Source organism: Onychostoma macrolepis, chromosome 17 (genome assembly GCF_012432095.1).
Source record: "Onychostoma macrolepis isolate SWU-2019 chromosome 17, ASM1243209v1, whole genome shotgun sequence".
Lineage (NCBI taxonomy): Eukaryota > Metazoa > Chordata > Actinopteri > Cypriniformes > Cyprinidae > Onychostoma > Onychostoma macrolepis.
In genome coordinates this window covers 20,944,652-20,965,254 of record NC_081171.1, presented here as the reverse complement: position 1 = coordinate 20,965,254, position 20,603 = coordinate 20,944,652, and the positions used below count along the sequence as shown (strand labels likewise).

General features: G+C 36.0%; 1 long non-coding RNA gene across 1 annotated transcript; it reads right to left on the bottom strand.

Annotated features, from left to right (window-relative positions):
* Window positions 1–2,993: 2,993 nt before the first annotated feature.
* On the bottom strand, window positions 2,994–5,604 carry LOC131523474 (uncharacterized). Its single transcript, XR_009266780.1, has 3 exons — window positions 4,857–5,604; window positions 4,395–4,761; window positions 2,994–3,271 (listed from the first exon to the last, which is right to left on the bottom strand). It is a non-coding gene; the product is annotated as an uncharacterized LOC131523474 (long non-coding RNA).
* Between the last annotated feature and the right edge of the window lie 14,999 nt (window positions 5,605–20,603).

The following is a 20,603-nucleotide window of genomic DNA, read 5'->3' as shown; positions in this document are numbered from 1 at the left end:
TCTGAAGTGTGCATACGACGTACACTTTACTATCTCATAAAGCCACGGGAGAGGATTTGTGAATGGCAGTAAAGTGATGCAACTAATGCTGGTAGGTCACATGGTGAATGTAGTATGTCCACATTACATTCATACTACATAGAACATACTTTTCAGGGGTCACAAAGTAATTACTTATTCAAAATAAGTACGTACTCAAGAGAGTATGCGATTTCAGACACACACACTGTCTCCAATAGTCAATGTCACTTGTGTTGCTGGAAACTGACAACATTGCAATGAATTGGATCGTGTCACTTTGCCACTGCACGTTATGAGTTAATGTGAGAAATATTCCATGTGGAGAAGAAAAAAGCTTTTTTTTTTGGCACTTGGCGAGTGTTAATTTTAAACCCTGTGCCCCACTAAGAAACAAAATGGCTCCTTCAAAGAACAATTTCCACTTCTAGAGAAGGTGATGCCAACAGATGTTGAGCTTTATACTGAATAGCTAATTATTACTGGCATGGTTCCAGAAGCATGAATCAGATATGAGTAGGCAGTGTTAATTTTGAGTAATGCCTCAAAGCACAACCACTTCCAAATACCTGTAGACTAGGAAACAACCTGCCAGAGGGATTAATTGGTAACTATTGATTCAAGCGAGTTTATTTAGAATACCCTTATATGGTAACATACCAGAATGAACATATGCCGAATCCCACAGACATTTCGGGGTGACTGATTCAAAAGGGAGTGTCACTTCCACTCTGAGTCTATTTGACATGAGTGCCTGCCTACACCCCTTCAACTCCTTCCCACTACCCAACACAGAACGGCTGCAGGCGGGTCAGAGGACAGCGGTTACTATCGCAACAGACACAAACAAGACCCAACAGTGACTTGGCCAACGCTCTGTCTCTAGCATTTGCCCCTGAACAAAGATCCTTTATCATGGTGAGATTTGGAATGAAAGAATGAGACAGACAGGGTTGTTCCCCGGCTTGCTATTTAAAATATTTTTCAAAGAAAGAAGTACTGAGCACACACATAATGAAATACGACTATTTTTATAGCAATATAATTGAGATCACGCAGCTGTACGGCTTCCACCCCCTCACGTTGCAACTTTCTCACACAGGAAGGATATTTCTGAGTGAATCAAGGCCGTTTGTCATTTTCAGATGCAATAATAACAGAACCGAAACTTCTGTGGATCTTCCGCCAGTGATGAACCAGAGTAAACATACTCAAATACAGAAACTGCCAAGCAATCTAAATTTGCATGGCCTCGTCCTTTTTGTTTAAAGTGGTAAAGGGTATCAATCTCTCACTTTCTTCTCTCCGCAGAGTTGCAATGGCAGTACACTCTCCTTCAACGGTTTTATGACAGGATATGTGTCAAGCTCCCGCTGACGTTAAATGGGCAAGTGATACAATGCTACAGACCAAAGGGGATTATTACATTTGCCCAAGAATAACACAGTAGTTTTATATGTTTTTAAGATGCTCAGAGTCATTGAGTTACAGGATTCATATAAAGTTTGTAGCCAACTACATGGTACAAGTAATGGTACATACCATTTCCAGCACATTCCAGCTTATCCGCTCTATTTTAAAAATGACATTTTTACCACTGCATTACTTATTTTCATTTAAGCTTCTCAAATGGACCTTTTCACAAAGTTTTTCCTACAAATGTCTTTTCAGTTACAGAGTTTTCCATGTAAGAAAATGAAACCTGCTTTTAACAGTCTAAAAAGATTTGTAGCACAACTTGAAGCATACCAAGTGCCTTGCTGCAGAACATGGTAGGCTATTTGTAATAAGGTGAGTTGGTCTGCTCTGCACAAACAGGCCAAGGGTGTCAAACTCAGTTCCTGGAGGGCCACAGCCCTATACACAGTATAGATATAACCCTAATTAAACGCATCTGATCCAGCTAATCTAATCACTTAAGCTTATTTGAAAACTACATGGTATGTGTGTTGGAGCAGGGTTGGAACTAAACTCCGCAGGGCTGCGGCTCTCCAGGAACTGAGTTTGACACCCCTGGGATAGGCCCATAAATCTCAAACTAGTTGTTTTTAATTAAACGAATCAGTTATTTAGAATAATAAGACATTCGGGCTGTTACCGGGAAATTAAATCAATATCAACAAAATTCATCTTTGCAATGCAGAGGAAACACAGAAGCTTCATCTTAAGTGGCATTTATATGTATTTACACACTGTTTACTGCAGGACATGAATGCATTTAACCTGCAGTTACAATAATGTTTTGATATACAAGACATAAAATGTTGAATACTCATTTGAAATAATAAAAAAATACAAATAAAACTAAAAAGATACTTTAAATGTAAAATGTATTGAAACCGACAGTAGGTGTCACCAAATCACTGTTAATGAGTGAGTCATTGAGATTGAAAGGAATCAACAGTTGATTCATTCAGGAACGAAACACTGTCGCAAAACAGTGCTGTGGCTGTCTTTGGGATTCTTTTTGTTGTCAAAATAGAGCGAAAACAGGCAATATGGTGTCTAAAACGCAAGTCTGTTAATTAAATTCTTGTTTATTGAACTGTTGTAAAAAAAATTAATAAATAAAAATCTAGCCTATATGTAATCATGCTGAGTTTTGGAGAAAAACGGCACTCTTCGTGTGAAGTTTACTATATGAAATGATATAATATACATTTTCTGCCCCTATATCTTCAATTTTGTGATCATTTTAAATGCATTTTAACAGACTGAATGACGCAGTGAAAGAACGTACTCTAAATGTGCGCGTGCACTAGTCTAATCTACTAGATTTCAAGGCACTGCACCAATGTTCAGGTAAAAATATAAAAAATTAGACCCACAAAACAATACACTTTTACAATTATTAATTTTTAATTGAAACATTGTAAATCTTTTTCCTTGCACCAAAATGTTTTCACATTCAATGTTTTCAATGCATGTAAAGAACATGTTCTTACAATAATTAAAACATCATAATGTCAAAGCAAATCAGTGCAAAGGCACAAAATATATATTCTTATTTGGTCCGTATGTACACTTAATGTCATGAGGTTTATAACGCTTACATTTATCAGCTTAAACAACAGCATCCCATTCATTAGCATCCAGGCAGAATGCATGTTAATGCTCACTGAACAAAGTCTCTGCTAATGGTGTTTGGACCAAAACTTGTAAAGAGTAGTTTCAGCAAGACGAGATGTGTTTGTCCGCAGTTTTCAGCCAAGCAAGATACCCAACTCCCACTTGCAGCATCACAAAAGTGCTCCTGTAAAATAAGAGAAAAACAAAAAGATTATTTCACATCCATTTATCAGGTGAAATGTCAGGGACAAGTATCAATTACAATATAAGAATAGTTAACCCAAAACTGAAAATTCTGTCATTTATTTATACTCATGTGGTTTCACACCTGTAGGACCTTCTGTCTTCAGAGGAACACAAAAAATTGTGGACTCCTCCAACCAAAATGAATGCACATAAATGGGACAGCACATAAAATAAATAATGCAAGCATACCAAAAACTTACATTTGATGCATTTTTTAAGAAACATTTTTAGAAGGAGATCAGACTCTTTATTATTATTGTTTAATAATCACAAAATTAAGCATGACAATTAGGGTTGTTCCGATTCCGATACTAGTATCGGAAATTCCACCGATACCACAAAAAAATCTGGCATCGGTATCGGCGAGTACTTGAATCCATGTACCGATCCGATACCATTCTTAAACAAGATCTATAGTTATGCCCGCTAGCTTTGCTTACCGCTGCAAATCGGAAATCAATTCTTCTTCGCTGCTCAGAATGCAAACACAGAAAGTTGTGCACAAGCAACCACTATTTAGAGCAGCAAAGAATAAATACAAACGTGGTAGCACATTGCCAGTAAATCACTCGCATATGCGACTAAATCTTCACCCTGGGCGACTAAATAGTGTAAAATAGTGTCACCACCAGTTCAGTTAAAATGACTGTATTCATGGTTACCAAGTTTTAATTCTAATTGCTAAAGTTATATCATTAAATAATACTCGATTATCATAATACATTTATAATGCTTCACTGACTGATGTTAAGAGTGTACTTTTAGATATTTAAATAGATTTTAAAAATGGAATGCCATTTTCCAAACATTATATATTATTTTTTTGTTTACTCGCCAGACTATCTATCTATCTATAAGCACACCATAAAATAATTGTATCTATACAGATCTAGTAGTACATACAGCTGTATAACCAGATACACACCCAGGTATCGGATCAGTACTCAGTATCGGCCGATACCCTGAGCCTAGGTATCGGAATCGGTATCGGGAAGGGAAAAAGGCTATCGGAACATCTCTAATGACAATCAATAAACTTAAAATATGCAATTGTGGCTTACCCATGTCTCTATGTCCTAACAAAGCTCTTCTCATCCCACTTATTGTATCGGTGTCTTCATACTCTTCAAGCACATCTTCTCCTTTCGATTTTTCTGTTAAGCCATCATGAACCATCTGTAACAATATTAAAGGAACAACTTAAAATTGTACATTTGCACAATTGAACACAAAACACGTTCATGCTTTAAAAAAAAAAAAAAAAAGATAATAAAGTGTCTAAAGTAGTTTATGCGACTCATGTGCCATATTCCAAGACTTGTGAGGGCACAAAATCACTTTGACTGACAAACAACTTAACTCTGTGTTTTCCTCGAGAAGACCAACTTCCCCGTCCGCTCCACATCTCCAGTGAAAGAAAATGTCTCTCTGAGAAAGGTTTAGAGCGCACAACACATAAATATCACTATTAATCAATATGTGATGTAATAAAATAAAAATTTTAAATGAGGTAAAACACTTACTTCTTATGTTTCCCCTGTTAAAAGCGACTTCCGCGTCAATACATAGCCATTCAAATGCATATGTGAGAAACGTTTAGGCGCGCACAGCATAAAAATATCAAAATAAAATAATATTATTTTATAAAATACAAAATGTAAATGAGGTTAAACACTTACTTTCGGTGTTTTCCTTGATAAAACCAATTTCCCCGTCTTCTCCGCATCACGAGTGAAGGAAAATATCTCTCTGAGAAAAAGTTTAGGAGTACACATCACACAAATATCGCTATAAATCAATATGATGTTGTGAAATACATATGATAAATGAGATAAAACACTTAACTTTAGGCGTTTCCCTTTTAAAAAGAAACATCCTCGTCTGGTCCGCCTCGCGAGTGGAAGAAATGTCTTTAAAAAACGTTTAGGCGCACACACCTCATAAATATCGCTAGATTTTGCTACTGATAATGTCAAATCGCACATCGTTAAAATAACAATTACGATATTATCGCAGACGACATATCGCACACCCTGCACCACTGTCTTTTTGTCTAATTTGTGCAAAACCTTTTTGCTAAACTGCCAAAGCTTCATTTTAACCAGTTTTATAAACTGCTAGTTTGGTCTCCCTACACAGCAAATTTAAAAGAGTGGATTTAACTCCCTCAGAGTTAAAATTAACACTTACTCAGAGTACATATGGGAATCACTGCTAAAGTGTTAAATTAACACTTTTGAAAGAGTTAACATTTTTAACACTCTGACAGTGTTAACTAACAAACTCTTAACATGTAAAATATCAAAACCAGAATAGATGATGAGAACACCAAAGTTGGTGTTGAAAGTTAACACTTATGGTCAACACTGCACCAGTGTTCAGGTGAAAATATTAAAAAATAAACCCACAAAACAATACACGTTTACATTTATTTATTTTATTGAAACATTGTAAATATTTTTCCCTGCACCAAAATGTCTTCACACTCAATATTTTCAAAACATGTAAAGAACATGTTCTTACAACAATTAAACATCATAATGTAGAAGCAAATCAGTGCAAAGACACAAAAAACATTTTCTTATTTGGTCCATTAATGTCATAAGGTTTATAATGCTGACATTTAGGAGGTTAAACAACAGCATTCCATTCATTACCGTAAAAGCTGAATGCATGTTAATGCTCACTAATCAAAGTCTGTGCTGGTGTTTGGACCTCCTTGGAGAGAATAGTCTCATTCTTTTTTTCAGCACGAGGAGATGCGTTTCTCTGCAGTTTTCAGCCAAGCAAGATATCCACTCCTATTTGCAGCATCACAAAACTGCCCCTGTAAAATTGAAAAATAAATAAATAAATATAAATACAAAACCAAAACAGGATCATTTCACATCCATTTATCAAAACTATTATCAGGTGAAATGTCAGAGACAAGTATGAACTGCAATACAAGAACTTCACAAAATTCTGTCATTATTTATTTATCCTCATGTGGTTCCAAACCTGTATGACGTTCAGTCTTCTGAGGAACACAAAAGGTTATATTTTGAATAATCTACAGAAGAAATACATGGGACCACTCTGATCCTTTTGCATCTTTTTTAAAAGCTTGATATCGATTGGCATGTACTGACATTATAAGGACAAGCAGGTCCGAAAAAGAAAAAAGTGCATACCAGAATAACACAAGGATGAGTAAATAATAACTTAAAGGGTTAGTTCACCCGAAAATTAAAGTTACCCCATGATTTACTCACCTGCAAGGCATCCTAGGTGTATATGACGTTCTTCTTTCAGACGAATCCAATCAGAGTGATATTAAAAAAATTTCCTGGCTAATCCAAACTTTATAATGGCAGTGGGTGGGTGTTTCTGTTCAACAGTCCAAAACAAGTGCAATAAAGTGCATCCATCCATAATAAAACATGCCTCACACGTCTCTGGGGGGTGAATAAAGGCTTCCTGTAGTGAATCAATGTGTTCTTGTAAGAAAAATATCCATATTTAAAACGTTATAAACACTTTTCTCTAGCTTGCGCTAAATGTTGTACGTGGAAGCCTTTCCGGGCGGATGATGCAGGACGTCGGTGTAGTGCATGCGAAGTGACGAAAGCGGAAGAGCAGAGGAGAGAGCTAAACAAACGAATCATGAATTAGAAATACAAAACAAGGATTTGTAAAGAGAAGAGAAATGTCGGAGGATTTCGATGTAAGCCAAGAAGAGAGTGGTTTGTCTTTGCTAAAGTAAGGAAAATTGAAACTGTAAACATACTTTGGTTCTCGTGAGACTAGCATATTTCACTGGAGCCAAAAATTCACTAAAGTCCTACATCATCCACCCAGAACGGTTTGCGCACACGACAGTTAACGCAAGCTAGAGGAAAGTGTTTGTTTTAAATATGGATATTTTTCTTACAAAAACGCATTGATTCGCTACAGGAGGCCTTTATTCACCCCCAGAGCCGTGTGAGGCACTGTTTATTATGGATGGATGCACTTTATTGCACTTCTTTTGGACTGTTGAAACAGCAACACCCACCCACTGCTATTATAAAGCTCGGAAGTGCCAGGATAATAAAATTTGAAAGAAGAAAGTCATCTAGGATGCCTTGAGGGTGAGTAAAACATGGGCTAATTTTAATTTTTGTATGAACTAACCCTTTAATTTTCATTTTTGGGTGAACTATCCCTTTAAGGAAAAGCATTTAATTCACTGTAAATGTATATTGTAAAAAGAAAGTCAGTCTTACTAGAAAATGGGTCTTCTAACGACAGAGACAAAGTCACAATTCCAAGTGCATATTGATCTCGCTGCACTGAGGTTGGACGACTCCTATCAAAATGAATGCACATAAATGGGACAGTACATAAATAAATGACAGTCCAAGCATATCAAAAACTTACAGTTGATATATTTTTTTAGAAAGAAATCAGACTCTTTATTATTATTATTATTGTTTTTTTTTAAATAAACATGACAATCAATAATCTTAAAATGTGCAATTGTGGCTTACCCATGTATTGGTGGCTTCATACTCTTCAAGCACATCATCTCCTTTTGATTTTTCTGTTAAGTCAGCATGAACCATCTGTAACAATATTAAAGAACTAGTTTACTTAAAATTGTAATTCCAAACCCATACGACTCACTTTTGCTGAATACAAAACACAATTTAATGCTTAAAGATAATAAGATAAAGTGTCTAAAGTAGTTCATTGCAACTCATGTGCCATTCTCCAAGACTTGTGAGGGCACAAAATCACTTTGAATGATGAACAATGTAATTCACTCAGTATAGAGAGTTTGAGTTTACTTAAAGTGTTATTTTCAAATAAATTCAATGAAAACAGCACTCAAATCCAATATAAGGACACATCAACATCATGAAAACTCAATTCATGCTTAATGAAATCACAAAAATTGGTCATGAGACACACAACAACAAATGACTTATATTGTCATTTAGATTTGGGCAGTTTACAGTGGTTTGATTTGACAATATGACGTTGCAAAATACATACTGTATTATAAATGAGGTAAAACACTTCCCTTCAAATTCAAATGTCATCTGTGAGAAATGTTTCGGATTTTTTAGGCGCGCACATCTATAGATATTGTTATGGAAGCAGAATAATGACAATAGTTTTTGAAATATAAAGCATGCTGAATTCCACAAATCGAAAAAAAGATGCATTGCAATTAACAGTGCTTGCATTTTAATGCCTTGTATTTCCAGGGCTTGCATTTTTAGGTCCTGAAATTTAACATAGTTGTTTATTTAAGCTGTGAATATTTAAATCCAAAATATTTCACACACATTTTCATAATTAAAAATTCAATAATTCATATTCACCTTCCAGAATTTACTTCCAAAATATTCAGTCTGTTTAAAAATTTGATGTATAATATTCGACAGGCAAATTTCAGTCATTTTATTTCACTTTCCAAATTCGCTGCCACAAATTTAGTGGTTAAAATTCGGCAGAAAATTCAGCGTTGCACATCCGGGAACCGCAGGAATAGCAGTAGAGTACCGATGCATGATCTCCAGTTGCTGTCAGCCGCTCACCAGCAGGTGGCGCAAGCGGCTGTTCATGAAGGCCATATGTGGATCAAGTCACTCATTTACAAAAACTGATTTGCAGAAATGGAGCTAGCGCTAGAAGTTTTGATTATCGGGGCCAGTATAAACATGTAGAAACGCTGATTGTGTGTATATTTAATTCAACATTTTCGCTGTTTCCCGTAGCCTACATACAAGCAGCTTTCTCTACCACAAAGGAGATTATAATGCTCTTTTACCCAACGCTGAAGTACAGAACTAACATTACATCTGAGGAAGACATATATTGCTTTCGGTTGTTTAGTTTCTGTAACTCTGTATCATGGCTTGTGTGACGCTGTGCTGTAATACTGGGGTTCCCCTCATACACACTCCAGGATTCCCCAACGATGCGTAACTCACCACAGTGAACTAATACAGTGATATAAGACCTCAGATCTCAGAATACACTTTATTGATGATTATGCGAACTATATACAGGCATGCAAATGAGGTCAGAAGAAAGCAACGCACTGCATTTTCCTTGCTTTCCCTTACCGCTGATCTATAGAGTTGACAGTCCTACAAAGACATCAATACCACGATTAGTTTTAACAGTAAGCAACCACTTTATATCAACATAAAAAAGGAGTTCAAAACCGCCTAGGTGTATTTGTGCAGCAAATGTAAACCTGAGAAAGCATTGACGCGCTATCGCACCCAAGGGGCCGTCTGACAATTCCACTGACTGGGTTAAAACGTCCAATGTATTTAAATTAAAATGACTTTTAACATTTAAAATAACACAGTCAAATTGTAAAGCTTGTATTGCTCATAGTGATTTACTACAGATGAGATTTTGCCAATATATATACTGTATGTACAGTACACAATTATTTACATATAAAAGATCCCTGGAAAGGTTTTTTTTCAAGTTCCAATGGTTGTAGTACATTGCTAGATACAAAACAACTGTGTGATCGTTATTATTGATGTTGGTAATTGTTGGTAAAAAAAAACTACAGTAATTCACCAAAAGGGTTTTTCATGTTCCACAGGTTGTTGTACGTTGTGAAATTTGCCAATATCTCCCATACTGTATGTACAATTCACTTTTTTCATTTTTAAAACAAAAAAATCTGTAAGACCTCAAAAGGAATTGTTCATTTTCCAAAGGTTGTAGTATAAAATATTGATGTACTTTATGTACATTAAGGGAGGTATTAGCAAAATTTCACCTATAGTAAGTGAGTCTAGTCACTAGGAATGTACTACAACTTTTGGAACACGAACCCCCTGCAGGTAAATGTGCAGACGGTCCCTAAAGCAGCCTAGGCGAATATGCAGTGAATATCAAACCTAAAACCTACGTATAATATCGCACTTGGTTTTCTATGGGAGAAAAAATGGTTTGGTGAAACTTGTTGGTTGTGGGCTCATCTGCTTAAATGTACATAATATACAGTGATGTATTTTATTAATTAGATGCTGAATTTAATTATCACTGAGGCAAACCGTGTTAAGTGTTTTCTTTATGGGAAATGTTTAACGTGCAGTTTTGCGCGTTCTGTAACTTGTGTTCATATCTGCATCTGTTTGCATCATCAGTAAGATCTGAGGTTGGTCTTTTAATAGGCTTGTTTGAGATGAGCAAAATCGGCGCAGAACCGATCACCAGTGATCACCGCGAGATGCATGCCGGTTAGAAAAGTGTCTGAGTTTTTTTTATTAAAATTTTTTTATTAAACATATAACATTCACAGGGGATACAGTCAAAGCAATAAAATACATACACAACCAGAATACAAAACAGTAAATACCTCGATAATAGCAATAACAAAAAATAAATAGAAATAGAAAAACAAATAAATAATAGTTGCCATAAACATCTTTTAAAATAAATAAATAAATAAAAAGTGTCCGAGTTATTTCCGATGTCATGATGTCATGCTGATGTGTGCCAAAGACTATCGCGACGGCGAGGCGGCTGTGTCGGATTGAGCAGTCGCGCGCAGTTGCTCTCCACCGACAGCACTGATCAAAAGCACGATGGGAAACGACTGACTGACAACACAGCTTAATGCTCATTGGTTCAGACAACTGTGATGCTGCGTTCTCTGCTAAAATGTTTTTTTTTTTTTAACTGGTTTCATGTGATTGTGTATTTAAATTATGCTTGAATATTCCCAAACACTATGACAGTGCGATCTCTGTGTGAGATATGTGATTGTTGTCATATTTCTATAAAAATCTAAAATACATGTTTGTATTAAAGTAGAATGGATGATAAATACGCCTTTTGTATTAAATAGGAAGCACTTTGAGTGTCCTGTTCATCATATTTATATTCATATAAAAGCAACAGAACTGAAATTATATCACATTTATTAGCAGAACAGCACACTAGTGAGAATAACGCGATATCCGCCTTTGATCTCGTGTAGTCTATCTGTTCCACTTCGAGAGGTCAGAACTGTCCATCTTGACTGCACTTATTTCACTCCTCCCCTCACTGCAGCCGCCTACTCTCGCCTACATTTAAGGCAAGGCGCATCTAAAACAAGCCTAATAGCTGTTATTGTGTTTCTGAGGGAAACAGCGTGAAACCTTGACCGTTCGTTCATATTCTACATCTGCTTAACTGTCCATTTAGTTCGCATAATCATCAATAAAGTGTATTCTGAGATCTGAGGTCTTATATCACTGTATTAGTTCACTGTGGTGAGTTACGCGTCGTTGGGGAATCCTGGAGTGTGTATGAGGGGAACCCCAGTATTACAGCACAGCGTCACACAAGCCATGATACAGAGTTACAGAAACTAAACAACCAAAAGCAATATGTCTTCCTCAGATGTAATGTTAGTTCTGTACTTCAGCGTTGGGTAAAAGAGCATTATAATCTCCTTTGTGGTAGAGAAAGCTGCTTGTATGTAGGCTACGGGAAACAGCGAAAATGTTGAATTAAATATACACACAATCAGCGTTTCCACATGTTTATACTGGCCCCGATAATCAAAACTTCTAGCGCTAGCTCCATTTCTGCAAATCAGTTTTCGTAAATGAGTGACTTGATCCACATATGGCCTTCATGAACAGCCGCTTGCGCCACCTGCTGGTGAGCGGCTGACAGCAACTGGAGATCATGCATCGGTACTCTACTGCTATTCCTGCGGTTCCCGGATGTGCAACGCTGAATTTTCGAGTAGCATCTGCCTGCAAAACCGGAGGCTGCATTTTCAGGAACGCAGTCCTAGGACCGCATTTCTAGGACCCTAGGTTTTTAGTGACAGCGCCACCTACCGAATTAGAGGACCAGCGAAGATGGATGACAGTCAGGGTGTGAGTATCAAATGTGAATAAATTTTTATTTGTTTAACATTAAAAACAATTGTGATGCATTTCATTGGAAAGTTAACGTAGCCGTGATTTGCTAAATAGTCTTGAATGCATAGCCATCATATATTAGCCTCTAATGCTGTAAAATGAATTGTTAGCATGATAAGCCTGTGTTGAATAAACTGTAGCACGTTCGTTGTGAAAGCTTGTTAATTACTCATTGTTTTTCCATTTTAATTAATTTAAAATAATCTTAATGTTTTAACTGTCACGTGCTCATTCAGCCTGTTTAACGTTACCCCACAATACATGTTATGAGTACGTCTCTTCATTTTGACATGGTTTTATAATGTTGGTTGAGACATATGACATTTTAATAGTCAGACATAACAGAGAGGCCATCATAATAATTAACTGTTAAAATACCACGTGTTAGATTGTGTCATTTACTGTGTACTGTACTCTATATGAAGTGCTTTCAAGGACACAGCTCAGGGCAGGATAAATAAATAAATTGGTCAAGTATTGGAATTGTTTTTACACAATGTCCAGTGAATCTTTTTTAAGCGTTAGCAGTATTTCTGTTAAACTAGCAGTGATTATGTTCTCCATTTACTATTTCAGTGAAGTGGAAGAATTGAATAGGGTGATAGAGAAACAACTGAGAAAAGAGGGCATCCAGGTGGTAAGTAGTGCTGCCTGCATACATCACAATGTGTGCTTTAAATATTTAAAGTCATGTCAATAATATGTTATTTCTATTCAGATTTCTTGCATCTCTCTCTATAATTTTTTTTCTCTGTTCAGATGGGCTTTATTGACATGAATGTTTCAAGAACCTTTGTTCCCACAACATCTAAATAAAAATTTTCCAAATCTTTGAACAGTATGCAATAATAGTATTATGAGCATTAATTAGTATGAAGATTGATATAATTATTTTTGGATCGTATATGTGTGTGCGCTCTGTGGTAACTAAGATCTTTTAAATATGAAATTTAAAATTAGAGAGTAGAACATGTTCAACTCAATGTTCCTTATTTCATTCACTTCTCTCTCTTTCTCTCTCTTAGGAGTCAGTGAAGACGTCGTCCATGAAGTTCTTTCTATGTGGTTCACGTCATGAACAAATTTGTTTTTGTGTGTGTTCAAGTTATTATTTTATAAAATATACACAATCTTAAATCTACTCCCAGAGTCATCCTTGTGTCTTCCCTCTGTACTTGAACATGTGGTTGATCTAGTGACTGAAAAGACTATACCATGATTTCTTGTTTATTTTATTTGAGTTATTATATTATGTTACTTAGACCCAATAATTACTCAACATTCCTAGGAACCAGGTTTAATTGCAATAAAGAAAGTACTATTTGGGTGTAATAAAACTTTTAAAAAACTCTAAAATTCTAATGTAGTTAAAACTGGGTGGAAATACTGCTTTAGTGGCACTTTTTTCAGTCCTCCAAACTAGGGTCCTGGAAATGCGTTCCTGGGACTGCGGTTCTCCGGCTCGGTAGGTGGCGCTGTCAAAAAAAAAAACTCGGGTCCTAGAAGTGCGGTCCTACAACTGCGGTCCTGAAAGTGCGGACCGGATAATATTGGAATTTTCTGCCGAATTTTAACCACTAAATTTGTGGCAGCGAATTTGGAAAGTGAAATAAAATGACTGAAATTTGCCTGTCGAGTATTATACATTGTATTTTTAAACAGATTGAATATTTTGGAAGTAAATTCTGGAAGGTGAATATGAATTATTGAATTTTTAATTATGAAAATGTGTGTGAAATATTTTGAATTGAATTATTCACAGCTTAAAGAAACAACTATGTTAAATTTCAGGACCTAAAAATGCAAGCCCTGGAAATACAAGGCATTAAAATGCAAGCACTGTTAATTGCAATGCATCTTTTTTTCGATTTGTGGAATTCAGCATGCTTTATATTTCAAAAACTATTGTCATTATTCTGCATCCATATATTGTCATAAAGTAATATTATTTTATAAAATACATATCGTAAATGAAGTAAAACACTTACTTTTGGCGTTTTCCTCCTTAAAACCAACTTCCTCATCTGCTCCGGAGCATCACGAGTGAACGAAAATATCTCTCTGAGAAAAAGTTTAAGAGTGCACAGCAGATGAATATCACTATAGATCAATATAATGTTATAAAATACATATAGCAAATGAGGTAAAACACTTCAGTGTTTTCCTTGTTAAAAGCAACTTCCCCGTCTGCTCGCGCCGCGAGAGAAAGAAAATATCTCTAAAAAAACGTTTAGGAGAGCACAGCACATAAGTATGGCTATAAATTAATATGATGTTATAAAATACATATTTTAAATGAGATTAAAACACTTACTTTCGGATATTCCCTTTTAGAAAAGTCCGCATCGCGAGTGAAAGGAAATGCCATTGATAAACGTTTCGGCGCACACAACACATTGAAATAATTATAAAACGATATGATATTACAAAACACACTTTGTGAGTAGGATTAAACACTCTATTTCGCTGTTTTCCGTCCTAATATGCTCCGCATCGCGAGCAACGAAAATGGCGTCTGTAAAAAGTCTTTCAGACGGATTAGGCTCGCACACGAGAAAATGTCCCGGATGTCACTAATAACTCTCAAAGGTGTTAATAAGGGCAATTCTCCGTATTAACACCGGCCAGAGGGTGCTGTTTACTCTAGCTAGTGTTAATCCTTTACAATTCAACACCACAACTTTAACTCTTTACTCTAAAAGTCCGTAACACTGGGATTTCAACACTGGAGATTTTACTGTGTAGGCAAACACAGTTTAAAGGGGAGACACTGCAGGCAAAAACACTGTTTTTTTATGCACCTGTCAATTTTGAGATTTTGGGCTTTTTGGTTTTTCATAAAGTGTTTTTTCACACTAGTAGAACGAAAACATCCAAAAGACACTGTTAAGTGTTTCTTTTATAGCACTTTATCTATTTGTGTCAATAGATTTCAATTACAATACATATTTTTAAAGGCCGTTTTCTCAAAATGAGTTTTTTCTCCTACACTGAGCCATAAACCTCCACTTCAGTAGCTCTTACACACACAAACTTTACATTTTTATTCCTGTCTATATCCTGAAGGTTTTTACAGAGGGATTTGTTCATATATAATTTGCTTGATTATAACATTTTAATCCCCCCAAAATTGTCAAAATATAGTGTATTCTGTCTGTTCTAAGTATTTTCTGAATTATGGAGTGACAAAATTAGATACCCTCTGTAAAAACTTTTGACTGTAATATGTCAAAAAAATTAAACAAGAATTTTGAAACTGACTTCATCCAGTGTTTAGATTTTTGTACTAGAAATGTATGTAAATTAGTGCATATTTCATTAAATAATGCCTCATTTGCATATTTAAACCTAACATTTGAGAAAACTTGTAATACAAAAAATGTTTGCAATTATCAATGTAATCAATCAACTAGGTAAGTAAGGCGATAACTATTAGTTAATTTTTTTACCCTATTCACCTGCAGTGCGCCTTAATAGAGCATAAACATGGCCAGGGGTTCACTTCATTTCCTTCGAGTTCAACTTCAGCAGAATACGACGGGGTTTGGTTTTCAGCTGGGTTTGCAACATTAACGCCTGTCTTGTCCGTCTGCATCTTTCCTCTGATTTTAGCGCCAGTTTGTTCTCCTGCCCATTATTTACTGCAGTAGCTTTTTTTTTTTTTTACTCAGTAATTAATGTGTTTTCAAATGTAGCGAAGTACAATACTTCAAACAAAATATAGGCTACTTAGGTAAAAGTAAAATTACAGATTTTAAAAATTACATCAAAAAGTAGAAGTACACAAAAAAGCTACTCAATTACAGTAAGTATTTGTCGTGCGCAAACGGAGAAATTGGCGTGTATATGATATGCAGATGTTAGGATTAGGGGTGTGGGGTGTGGGGTGCGTATTAAAGGCCGGGACACACCAAGCCGACGGTCGGGTAGTTTGTCTGGTGTGTTCCTCTCGTCGGCCTCGGCGTCCGGACCGTCAGCGAGACGGAAAACAAGCATGTAAATGAAGGTGACACAGACAGAAGGCTGTTTAAATGTTACTTGATCTTTCCCGATCATTCTAATGTGTGAATGTTTTCATAATAGGCCAACATCATCTGCTTAAAATTATTAAAGTTATCAACCGTTATTCAAAATGGTAAGCAAGCACTGCTTTGTTTACGTTTCGTATATCTGCATTTATCTCGTATTGCGTCGGTTTCTCCTTTTAAATGACGCATATATTTGATAGCTGCTGATAGGCTATAGAAAGTTAATTCCTCTCACGCATGCGCAGAACGCACGTGTTAGTTTGCAGTCGGCTGTAGTCTGTGCGGTGTGTTCGAGCGCAGCTTTTCGGTCCGACGCTGAAGACGCGAGGCGACAACACCGTCGGCTTTCGTCGCCGCTAGTTCTTTGAAGTCGGCTTGGTGTGTCCCGGCCTTTATGTGTACGCCAAAACTGCGTATCATATGCGCTAAAATCGTGTAGCCTATTATATGCACGCCAAACACGTGCGTATCATATACACGCCAAAGTCAATTTCTGCGTATAAATAGCATGCCAAATATAAACAGAAAAACGTGTTACTGATAAGCATTTTCATGAGACCGCGTCTCTTACACTCATGTAAATATATTGAACTTTTGACTGTTTTAGCCAAAAATCACAAGTCTGATTAATTGTAAAAAATAATAACAAACCTATTCTCAAAAAAGTGCATGAGTGAATGTCTAGTATGAATGAATAGTATCTAGTCAAAGTTTAATATTTGTTTAAGTAATGATGTTAGCACAACTAATTAAAAAGTATAAGAGATATGAAGTTAAAAAAAAAAAAATTTAAAATATGTAGGAATCATGAGAATGAGGTTATGCAGTTAAATCTTTATCACTGAAAGTAATTGATTCAAGGCCTGAATTATTATTGAGATTATTTTCATTGTGCAGAGCTCCGAGAAGCTGTAACAAAAGCAGTAAACATGGAATGAATTTTCCAAAAAGTTCTCCAAATAAATCTTTCAAGTGCATAAATTTGTCCAAGAAAGTGCAACAGAGTTCTATTCATAGTAAACAGCCCTGCCAGAATGTGACATGAGGGAGAAGCTGTGGTTTGCCATTGAATCTGGTCCTCATCTCTTTTGGCAGTAGGCCTACGTAATATTTGTTGAATTACATTTTCTGTCCCGTCGGTCCCATCTCATTCTACCCACCCTCACTCACTCACTGGTCTGTCCTCACAAATGGCGAAACAAGGCTGGAAGCAATCTGCTGTGATGAGCTGCACATTTCTCATCATGTTTAATGAGAAAGTCAATGTGTGCTAATAAGAGTGGAGTGAGAGACAGGAAGATGGCCGATCGGAGCACCGAGCACCTGCAAGGTGTGAGCGGCTGCACATCTGTCTCTGTTACTGTGTTGATTAGCAAACAGGGCGGCTTCCTGCTAAATCCCAGAGGCCGGATGTGATAATAGATAATATCCATGCAGTGCTTGGCTATGTTTGAAATAGGATACCTCCAGAATACAGCAGTATACACCGTACACCTGCGGTTCGAACCCATGACTTACAGGAAAGTAAAATTTTGGTTTATGTTTACAGAAATTATAGTATATGTATACGGTCTTTATAATAATTTATTTATTTATTTTTTGCCTTTTAGGAAAATAAATATGTTTGATTAACATTAAATCACAGGTTTAAATAAAATGATAAATATAATTTAAAAAAAGATACATTTGGCTGTTACAAATTGAAGTAGCCTATTGTTAAGTTATTTTGCATTTTAATTTAATTTTGTGTTAAAATATCTTTTGGCAGTTTGGTGAATAATAAGTGAAAAGAGCTGTTAAAAATCGTGATTGTCGTGGACTCTTTCACATTTCGAGGGTGATAGTTGTTAAACGTCTATAGTGGTGAATGGAAAATACAACAGATGTCATTTTTGCATTTTACAGAGAGAAATTTAAGAGTCAAATTTCATGTCACTCCCGCAGCCGTTGTATTATAAACACACATGCAGCAGCATTAACTAGTTTTCTGTAGTTTAATGCAAAGGTAGCAAAACACAAAGCACAGTGTTATAAATCTACATTATATATTTTGTTTTTAAATGAAAAATGATTGCTAGATTTATGGTCTTAATAACTGTGGAAATGTGTCATCACAGTCTGTGAAAACGGTCCATTAGACTGGAAGAGATCGACTGAAGTGCATTGCATTGTGGGATACAGTAGTATGATCTGGTGTATACCACAGTTTGGTGCATCTATATAGAAAACTCTCACACACAATATGTATATTACAGAAACCATATGGAAGCATACCATACTGCTCCAACTGCAGGCCGCCCATTGTCTTTTACACAGTCCGTCTATTAAGAAGGTGATAAAACATGATGGTATCCGGTGCAAATTACACTAATTATGGGTCCAGTTGTAAATATAAATGGGATTTAACTGTTAGGCTTTGCCTCTGGTTCACTTCCTTCTGAGATTTCCCTCCCAAGATGCAATGTGTCTGTTAAGGTAATTACTAAGAGAGGTTACTCTGCGACCACAAAATGTGTACACACACACACACACACACACACACACACAGCTGATTATCACTCAGTGATTTATTTTTTTATTTTTTTGCAGTACTTTAATAGTCTTGGTTTCTATAAAAAAAATATAGCAAGAGGTTACACTTTATTTTAAGGTGTATTTGTTAAAGTGTAATTATATATTTAAGTACTGAGTAATATTTATTATGGGTAGGGTTAGGATTAGGGTTTGGTTCAGGGTTACTTGCATGTAATTATGCATAATTTATTGTTATTATAATAGTAAGTACATGTAACAAGGACACCTTAAAATAAAGTGTTACCTAATGTAAATACTAGAATTACTACTGAAAATAAATAAAAATGTTTTTATTTCAATAATAAAATAAAAAGTTGTAAATCGATCAATCAGTCATTCAATCTTAATGGTTCTAAACAAATCTTAATGTTTTTTCTTTCTGATTTTAGCCTGAAATGTGACCTGAACACATTTTTGTGAGGTTCGCCTAGTCAAACATCTGTTAAGTGAATCTGCATCAAGTTCTTTATATAACGCATATATTTCAAACGTGATTCCACAACTTTACAGTAAATCACAGGGCCACTAAATCTTAAACCTGTAAACATCTCTCCTGCATCGCCCAGAGGGACATCAGGCCCAACTAACGGGGCTCATGATTCGCTGGCTTTCCATTGATGAATGAACAAACCTATCACATCTGCTACAAACGGCCCAGGTGGAATTTCCTCTAAACACACTTTACTGAAGTTTGCATTGCAGATTGTGCAAACTCAGTCCTTTGTGTGTCCTTCTACAAGACAAAACAGATCCCATCTGATCTCTGATTGCTTCCATATGTTGTCTAAGACTGTAATAAAATATTTTAAAAATACAATCTTCTCTCAACAGAGATTATGTTGGCCATTTTATCTCGGCATCTCTTCCAAGTGGGAGGAAAAGGGAGTGAGAATGTGCACGAAACCACCTCCTCTGTCTCTCCCAAAAATCCCCTGCTGCTTACTTTGAAATACAACAGTCAGTTCTTTACCTACAGCCCTGAATCCACAGCAACAGTCAACACACTTCTCATCACTTCAACAGACCACAGTAGGCCTACGTGGTAGATGTGTGATTGGTGGCTCTGCTCGGTAAATGAGTGGCGTGCAGGTGGCGTTTACATGATCTCAACAATTCTTTGTCAAGACAAATCGTTTAGTTTTGGAGTCAAATTTGTTCTGACATTTGTAGTTTGCATATGCGTGAATAGCTAAATACAACTCTGCAACGCAGGCCTAGCCTTTCATTTGAATGCGTAAAATGACGTATTTGTCAGTGTTACTTTGAATTGTTTGCACATATTTAGCTAGATGAATCTTTATTTGTTTATCTGAAAGTTCTGGACAAAATTACATAATTAGTTTCCATGCTAAAAACAGAAACGTAACTGCATTGCAAGAGCTCATGGCGGAAGGCAGATGTTGGCGCCACCCAATGGCAGGCAAAATAAATAAATGTTGACCGTTGTTTCGTTTTATTTGATTACTAGCATTATAATATTGGTCAAATATTGTATACATAAATGCAGATTTCTTAAGTGTAGTCCCCTCCTCTGCTTGTTATATTCATAAATGAAGTCAAAAAGCAAGAAAATTGTTTCATTTTGTAATAGAAAATCTTCCCCTTTTCTTTTATTTATTAGTTTGTCCGCTTAATTTTATTTAATGTTTCTGTACTTTATTTATTCATTTTTGTCTTAAATTTGATCCGATTTTGATGTATTGTGCCTTTAATGTCAGTTTCTAGTTTTTAACTGACATCTGTG